This window comes from Bos indicus x Bos taurus, chromosome X (assembly GCF_003369695.1).
Source record: "Bos indicus x Bos taurus breed Angus x Brahman F1 hybrid chromosome X, Bos_hybrid_MaternalHap_v2.0, whole genome shotgun sequence".
Classification (NCBI taxonomy): Eukaryota; Metazoa; Chordata; class Mammalia; order Artiodactyla; family Bovidae; genus Bos; species Bos indicus x Bos taurus.
In genome coordinates, this window is record NC_040105.1 from 143,739,499 (window position 1) to 143,748,700 (window position 9,202).

At 37.7% G+C, this 9,202-nt stretch overlaps 1 non-coding gene across 1 annotated transcript; it reads left to right on the forward strand.

Annotated features, from left to right (window-relative positions):
- Positions 1 to 1,563: 1,563 nt before the first annotated feature.
- Positions 1,564 to 1,670, forward strand: LOC113888246. Its single transcript, XR_003509886.1, has one exon. It is a non-coding gene; the product is annotated as a U6 spliceosomal RNA (small nuclear RNA).
- The last annotated feature ends 7,532 nt before the right edge of the window (positions 1,671 to 9,202 follow it).

Below are 9,202 nucleotides of genomic sequence, written 5' to 3' on the forward strand. Positions count from 1 at the left end.
GTCAGTTCTAATGAGGTAGATGAACCTAGAGCCTATTATACAGAGTGAAGTAAGTCAGAAAGAGAAATATAAATATCATATACTGATGCATATACATGGAATCTAGAAAGATGGTACTGATGAATTAATTTTCAGGGCAGCAATGGAGAAACCACTAAGTTTTGAGGTAATTTGTTAGGCAGCAGTGATGAATAATACAAAAGTAGAATGCAAGAGATGTGAAGAGAGGCACTGAGAGTGTCTGGTTCACCGCTCTCTCTTCCAGCATGTAGCACAGAGTGCAATGCAAAGCAGGCTTTCAATAAATGTTGTTTTGAAGATTGTTTTTTGATGTAGAACATTTTAAAAGTCTTTATTGAATTTGTTACACCGTTGTTTCTATTTTATGTTTTGGTTTTTTGGCTTTGAGGCATGTGGGATCTTAGTTCCCTGACCAGGGATTGAACCCGCACCCCGTGCACTGGAAGGTGAAGTCTTAACCACTGGACCACCAGGTAAGTCCCTCAATAAATATTTTTTGAATGAATGAATCAACAAATGAAAAGGCCAAGAGAACTGTCCTTTCCTCAACTCTCTTACATTTTGTCATCTGGGTCTTAAGCATAGAATCTTATAAAATCTTTTCTGAAAAGAGTTGCAGTACACTTCTGACTCGCTCCTCTAAGCACAAGACCAAAAATGAGTTCAGAGAACCAGGCAGGGAACTGGAATTGTGTCACCTCTCCCTCTTCCTCCAGAAACACATTTTCTCCCAAAGTATCCTGGTCCACAGAGATGTAGCCTGCTTCTAATAGAGGGTACCTTTAACATCACCACCCCTAAATGAGGAAATCAGATTCTCATCTCCATTTCAGAAGACAGTCTTTGTTTAATGTCTACTTAAAGGGTCCAATTGGGTTTTTTTCCCCCCAGAACAAAGGGAGAGTCTGCTTTAAAGGAACATTGGCATCTCCACCAATTAATTACTAGAAAGACTTTGCTTGGAGTACAGAAATGACATTTTGTTGTTGCCATTTTTCTTTTTCTTACCAGTGTTTAAAAACATATCTCAAAGGTATACAGTGCTCTGTGACATCCTAGAGGGGTGGGATTGGGTAGGGGGTGGGAGGGAGGGGATATAAATATACCAATGGCTTATTTGTGTTGATATATGTCAGAAACCAACACAATATTGTAAAGCAGTCATCCTCCAATTAAAAATTGTAAAATGTCAAAAAATATATCTCAAGGATTTGGATGTTCACACGGGCCCCTTTGAAACACTGTAGCCCATAGACCCTATGCTACCTACTGATCAACCATGCTGGCTGTTTCTCCCCTAGGTTGTATGTACCATTATATCATAAACACTTTTTTGCTCTTAAAGCCCTGTGAGAGGGTAGGTGCATTCACAATGCCAAATATTTAAAACAAAACAAAACAAAACAAAAAAGGCCGTTAAAAATGGAGGCTAATTCATGTTACCACATCTGGCCATGGATCCCTTGGAAAAGACTTAAAATTACAAGTGATCATATTTTCTCCTGGCTATGAAAATGAATCTTGAATAAAAGAACCCAGCGAGTGCTTGCTTCGGCAGCACACGTACTAAAATTGGAATGATACAGAGAAGAATAGCATGGCCCCTTGGCAAGGATGACATGCAAATTTGTGAAGCATTAAAAAAAAAAAGAAGCCAGTGAATTGTTTCTTTGGTACTTTTCATTATTTTATTAGTCTTCCACATGAATAGCAAAAAATGACCTTGAACAATGCCAACTCTTACTTGTTAACCACCTAGTATTGTAGCTTAGACTTATTCATATCTAAAAAATTGTACTTTTCTGTTCTAATTTCATCTAGACCGAAACATGGTCTCTTTCAAGATAAATGTGGATATAAGCATTTCAGTTTTGTTTACATCTAAATTCAAAATTTTCTTTGATAAACTTTTATAGAGTCTACTATGTACACATATTTCCTGTCTCAGGGAGTTTATAATCTATTAAGAATTATAAGAGGTGTGATGATAATGACATCTTTTATTGAGAGCTCAGTAGTACCAAACACCTTTTCTCCAGATGACTTCCTTTGGTCCTCAGAAGAAACTATTAAACTAGTAGTATTAGTATCTTAATTGTATACATAAGTAAAGTGAGTCTTGGGGGAAGGGGTCAAATAAAATGACCAGTCCCAGAACTTACAACAGTGGCATGGGGGTAAAGGCCAGGACTGTCTGATGCTGGAGTTCTTAACTGACAAAACATCATAACACAAAGTTTATTAAAGTGACTCCGGTGTGAAAACCTGTTGGTTAGCCTCCAAGAAACCAAAGTCTGGGGGTCCCTTGGGATAGGGGAATAGAGAAAGGGTTGCAGAGTTGGCAGGTAAAGGAACTGATGAAAGGGCATCAGCAGGTGTGGAGCCTGAGGCTGAATTTTACTCATGGGTAGAGACCTCACCTAGTTCAGTTACAGCAAGGACTGACAGACCGCTAGCTCTTGTGATTCTGTAGGATATGGTGAGTGATTGTTTTAAGTCAGTACTGATTTAATTGATTAACCCCACTAACAAATGAGATAAGACAGAAGAGGGTAAGTAGCATAAAGGAGCTTTGCAGAAAATGCCATTGGGATTCAGATAATACAAAATAAGGAAAAAAAGCTTTCATTTCCAGAATGCTTTCTCTATGCCAAGCATTGTGCTAAGTGCCTTACATGCAATCACTTAATCCTCACAGTGCTTATCTTGTGAAGTGGTATCTTTTCATGCCCATAGATAACTTTGAGAAGTTGTGTTTTGTCAAGGCCACACAGTTAGTAAGCAGTGGAGCTAGATTCAAGCCCAGATCTGTCTGGTTGTATCTCAAAGGGTATCTCAGTGCATGACTCAGGACAGTCATTATGAAGCAGGTGGCCCTTGAGATGGACCCTAAAGAAAGGTAGGTGGTCACAGGCAGAGACTGTCCTAAGTAAGAGGACAGAGCCAGAACAAAGGTGCACATGTGGGGACGCGTGCAGCTGAGTGCAGAAACAGCAAGTAGTACAGTTTGCGTAGAGCTTCATTTGGTTGCAGAACTACAGGGGAACACAAGATTGAAGAGAGCAGTTGAGACTACATTTTGGATGTCTCTGAATTCCAAACTGAAGAATCTGTACTATGTAGTTGTGTTGGTTTGCTAGGGCTGCCACCAAGTACCACACACTGGATGGCTTAAAGAACAGAAATGTATTATCTCCAAGTTCAGGATGCTAGGAGGCTAAGATCAAGGTGTTGATGGCAGGGTCATTTCCTTCCGACAGCTGTGAGAACAATCTCTACTAAGTTTCTCTCTTGGCCTGTAGGTGATCTTTTCTCTGTGTCTTCATGTTGTCTTTCTTTTGTCTGTGTCTGTGTCCAATATCTCCTTTTCTTATAAGGATACCAGTCAGATTGAATTAGAGCCCATCTTAATGACCTCCATAAAGACCCTGTCTCCAAAAGGGAGCCCTTCTCAACTGTTGGTAAGGATGTAGATTAGTATAGTCACTATGGAAAACAGCTTGGAGGTTCATCAAAAAACTAAAAATAGAGTTACCATATGTTTCAGCAATCCCACTCCTGGGTCCAGGGTGTATATCTGGACAAAACTATAATTCAAAAAGATACACGGACCCCAATGTTCATTGCAACAGTATTTATAATAGCCAAGATATGGAAACAAACTAAGTGTCCATTGACAGATGAATGGTTAAAGATGTGGTACATATATGCAATGGAATACTACTCAGCCTTTAAAAAGAATGAAAGATTGCCGTTTGCAGCAATGTGGATAGACCTAGTGATTATCATACTAAGTGAAGTAAGTCATAAAGAGAAAGACAAGTGCTATATGATATCACTTACATTTGGAATCTACACTGTGACACAAATGAACTTACTTACAAAACAGAAACAGACACAGAGATCAGACTTGTGGTTGCCAAGGGTCGGGGGTGAGGGGGGCTGGATTGGGAATTTGGGACTAGAAGATACAAACCATTATATAGAGAATGGATAAACAACAAGGTCCTACTCTATAGCATAGAGAACTATATTCAATATCCTGTAATAAACCATCATGGAAAAGAATATGAAAAAGAATGTATATATGCGTATGACTGAATCACTTTGCTGTACAGTAGAAATTAACATGACATTGTAAATCAACTGTATTTCAGTAAAATAAATTTTTAATAAAAGACCTTGTCTCCAAATAAGTACCTTATATACTGAGGTACTAAGTGTTGAGACTTCAGCATATGAATTGTGGGGGGTGGGGCACAGAATTCAAGCTATAACACTAGTCAGGCAGCTGGTTCAGTGGTTTTAAGGCATCTGCTTTATTTTGAGAAAACTGTTGTTTAATGTCAGACTTTCAAACGGGGTATATAAAATCAAGTGATGCAAATCATATGAAATAAACAGGGTAATAAATCTCAGAGGCATCAGTGTGGTGAGAAGATAAAGAAAATCTTTCTATTTTAAACAAGAACCAACTACGGACATTTTTACATCACAAGAAAGGGCATTATTCACATCCAGGGAGATGCTTCTTTGTTTTGGAAAGTGTCTTGATGGCATATTTGAGTTTGAATGGTGAACTCCATATCTCTCACTCCAGCCCTGGGCATTGTTGGAAAGAGGAGAATAAGACAAAGGAAGGATTCAGTTTATCATTATCCTAAAGGTTGACTTTAAAAAATAGTAATCAGATGATGATGTAAGGCAAAAGGAAGATGCAAATACTGAGAGAAGGGATAGGGAAGAGCAAGGAGAAGTAAGACAGGACAGTAGGAAACATGAGGAAGGAAGTTGGACAATTCGATATCAAAATGGGAGCAGACAGGCGTGTGTAATATTCAGTTTTAAGTTGTTTATTATATTTCAGTAATGTGCTGCCCTCCTTTCAAAAGGCTTCTTCTACATGTAAGATCCTTTGATAGTGGTGTTTAGGGGAGATGAATGGAAAAAGAGCTGAACGCTTTAATTAGATCTACATGGGAAAAAGAAAAAAATGACCAGAGAAGGCAAGATGTTCCTGAGATCAAGAGCTTAGTGGAAATAAAATCTCAGAGTTCTGAGATTAGGCCAAGTGGGGACCACCGCTACTTATTAACAGTGTGGCCTTGAGGGATTCAACTAACCTCTTTAGCCTCAGTTTCCTCATCTTGAAAGTGGGAACAAAAAGAACTTCTGTGCCACTCTTAGTGTATATTATTTTCAATAGATGCTTATTTTAAGCTTGCTGTATTCACAGATTAAATGAGACAATGGTTGTGAAATGTTTGGACCACCACCAGACACGTAATTAAGAGTGAGATAAGTATTAGCTGTGGGAAGGACCAAGGGACTGCTAGCAGTACTTGGAATGGAGGCTCAAAGTACTTTTTTTCTAACAATTGAAAGGAAGGATGAGGCCAAAAGGAGGGAGGTCTTGGGAACACCAAAGCTGGAAACATCTGGGTTCCTCTGGGAAGTAAGGGGAGGTCTGTAGGAGTGTAGTATGCATAGGAAGAATAAAATGGACAAAGTTCCTGGAAGAATATCAAGGGAAAATATCTCTTGTAATTAATTCAATCAAGGATGGGTGCTCCCCATCTCACTGTTGCTCTTTCGTTCTGTGTGGCTCACAGTTTGGCTCTGTTTTTAGCAACTGTGCTGCTGAGTGATTGCCTCCTCCGTGCCCATTCATGTTTTGTTTTGACAAATTGCAAGGATGCAGAGAAAAACCTCATAGACACCTATGTGCCCACCACCCAGTTCTAGTAAATCTTTACATTCTGCTTTGCTTCCTTCATTTCTGTTTATTTACTTCTTTTTGAGAAATTAGACATTATAGGTACAATGGAAGCCCCTGGATTCTTCTTCCTCCCTTTTGGTCTGTAATGCCTCTCCCTGGAATCCAGTTCCCTGGCATACAGTGTGGATGAGTCTCAACAGTGGCCCAGGACCCTGAATTCAGTGTTCATCTTTCTTATGTATGCTGTTGTACTTTTAACACTTAAGACTGTAGCTATAAACAATATTCTTTTATAGATGTACAGCATATTGTTTCAAAATTTTATAGATTATACTCCATTTATAGTTATTATAAAACATTGGCTGTATTTCCTGTGCTGTACAATATATCCTTGTAACATATATTTCATATTTCAGTTTCTACCTCTTAATCCTCTACTCCTATCATGACCCTTCCCTGTTCGCGCTTCCCAGGGGTAACCACTAGTTTGTTTTCTGTATCTGTGAGTATGTTTCTTTTTTTGTTATATTCATGAGTTTATTTTATGTTTTAGATTCTACATATAAGTGATTTTATGCTTTTAGGTTTAATGAGGCTCCATTTATTTATTTTTGTTTTTGTTTCCTTTGCCTTGGGAGACAGATCCAAAAAAATATTGCTGTGATTTATGTCAAAGAGTGTTCTGCTTAGGTTTTCTTCTAGGAGTTTTATAGTTTCTGGTCCTCCATTTAAGTCTTTAATCCATTTTGAGTTTATTTTTTAATATGGTCTGTGAAAATGTTTTAATTTCATTCTTTCACATGTAGCTGTCCAGTTTTCTCAGCACCACTTATTGAAGAGACCATCTTCTCCATTGTATATTCTTGCCTCCTTTGTCATAGATTAGGTGATCATAGGTGCATGGACATGGTATGCATGCATGCATGCTAAGTCCCTTCAGTCGTGTCTGACTCTGTGCAACCCTGTGGACTGTAGCCCACCAGGCTCCTCTGTCCATTGGATTCTCCAAGCAAGAATACTGGAGTGTTTTGACATTCCTTCCTCCAGGGGATCTTCCTGACCTAGAGATTGAACCCACGTCTCCAGTGGCTCCTGCACTGCAGGCAGATTCTTTACTGCTGAGCCACTGGGGAAGCCAGACATGGTATAGTATTCTCTTTTAATGTCCTTCTTTTGTTTTTCAGTAAAGTTTTATTATTTCCCCTTGCCCCCAAAGTTTTGTACATATTTTGTTTGATTTATTTCTAGGTACTGTATTAGTCAGGGCTCACCAAAGAAATAGAAATAATAGGATATAGCTATATCTGTATCTATATCTATCTATATATGTAGATACAGATATGCTTCCCTGGTGGCTCGGTGGTAAAGAATCCACGTGCCAATGCAGGAGACTTGGATTCAATCCCTAGGTCGGGAGATCCCCTGGAGAAGGAAATGGCAACCCACTCCAGTATTCTTGCCTGGGAAATCCCATGACTGAGGAGCCTGACAAGCTAGTCTGTGGGGTGGCAGAGTAGCACATGACTGAGTAACTAACTCATTCACTTCACTTTCAAAAGGAGATTTGTTATAGGAATTGGCTCTCATGGTTATGGAGGCTGAGAAGTCCCACAGTCTTCTGTCTGCAAACTGGAGAGCCAGGACAGCCAGTGGTATAATTCAGTCTCAGTCAAAGACCTGAGAAAAAGATGGCTGCTGGTACAAGTCCCAGAGTCTGAAGGCCCAAGATCCAGGAGCTCTGATGTCCGAGGGCAGGAAAAATAAATGGATATCCAGTTCAAGAAAAAAATAATTTGTTCTTTTTTTTTTTTTTTTGCATTTTTGTTCTATTTGGGCCCTCAACAAATTGGAAAATGCCCACCCACATTGGGTGACAGCAGATTGCTTTACTCAGACTACTGATTCAAATGCTAATCTCTTCTGGCAGCACCCTCATAGTCTCACCCAAAAATAATGTTTTACCAGTTATCTGGTCATTCCTTAGCCCAGTCAAGTTGGCATGTGAAATTAAACAAAATTATAATATATTATATTATATTATAAAATTAAATTATATTATAATATAAATAAATAAAATTAAATTATATTATAAAAATTTTGTTTCATTTTATTTCATATATTTTATCTGCTTCTTGTGTATAGGAATGCAACACATATTTTTATTAAATCTTTTACCTAACAACATTGCTCATATCTCTTACTAGTTCCTTATATGCAGAGAATCCAATCATGTCATTTGAATATAATATAATATAATACAATATTTTGTATTATATTCAGTATTACAAATTTGAATATAATATTTTCCCTACCTTTATATCCTTTAATTTCAAATACTATATTTTTCAATTTTATAATTGTCATTTAAAGGAGTGTGTGTGTGTTTCAACCCTGGTGAAATTCTCCCTTTTTTAATCTGTCTTCTCCATTTTTTCCTCTATCTGATTAAATATATTCATGATAGATATTCTTGGGACGCTGTTCTGGGCAGGTCCCAAACTCTAATCTTTATATAGTGAGTTTTATATTGCCTTTCACAGCCTTGACAGATATCATAAAATGTCCTGAGGACAAAATCAGCTATGTGCTTGAGATCAAACTTCCTGCCAAGTCTATTCCTAAAGTTTATTAGTCTTCCCAGAGTATAAGCTTTTAGTTTTGTTGTACATCTTTACTATATTTTTAAAAATTGTTTTACTAACCTCTGCAATCTTTATTACTTTCTTAGCTTTCTAACTTTTTGAGTTGTACAACATGTTCACTAATTATTTACATCTTCCTTTCTGAGATTAGTATCTGTGGAATAAATTTACTTGAACTGCTGCTTTAGTAGGGCTTCCTCGGTGGCTCAGCAGTAAAGAATCCACCTGCCAATGTGTGTTCAATCCCTGGGTCAGGAAGATCCCCTGAAGAGGGCATGACAACCCACTCCAGTACTCTTGCCTGGGAAATCCCAAGGACAGAAGAGCCTAGCGGGCTATAGTCCATGGACTCACAAAGAGTCAGACACAACTGAGCAACTAACACAACTGCTTTAGCTGTATCCTCCTGGTTTGTGATACGTAGTGCTTTCACTTTCAGTTTTCTGCATTGGATAATTTCCATTATGATTTCTTCCTTTTGGCCAGTGAGTCATTTAAAACTGTTTTTCATTTCCATTGTGTGTTTTAGAGTTGTTTTTATTATTCTTTCCCATGATGTCAGTAGGATATTGATACTTTGGTGTGTTCTGAGACTTGCAATTACCTATTGCAGCATCAATTTTTAAATAATTATTCCCTATGTACTTGATATAAATGTGCATTTTTAATTGTTATGTGCAACATTTGTAAATGTCTTTTAGAAAAGCTACACTTTTTGCTCCATTTCTGTATAATTACTAAATTATAAAATTCTAGTTTTGAAGTCTTCTTTAGATATATATATATATATATATATATATATATGTATATATCATCATGT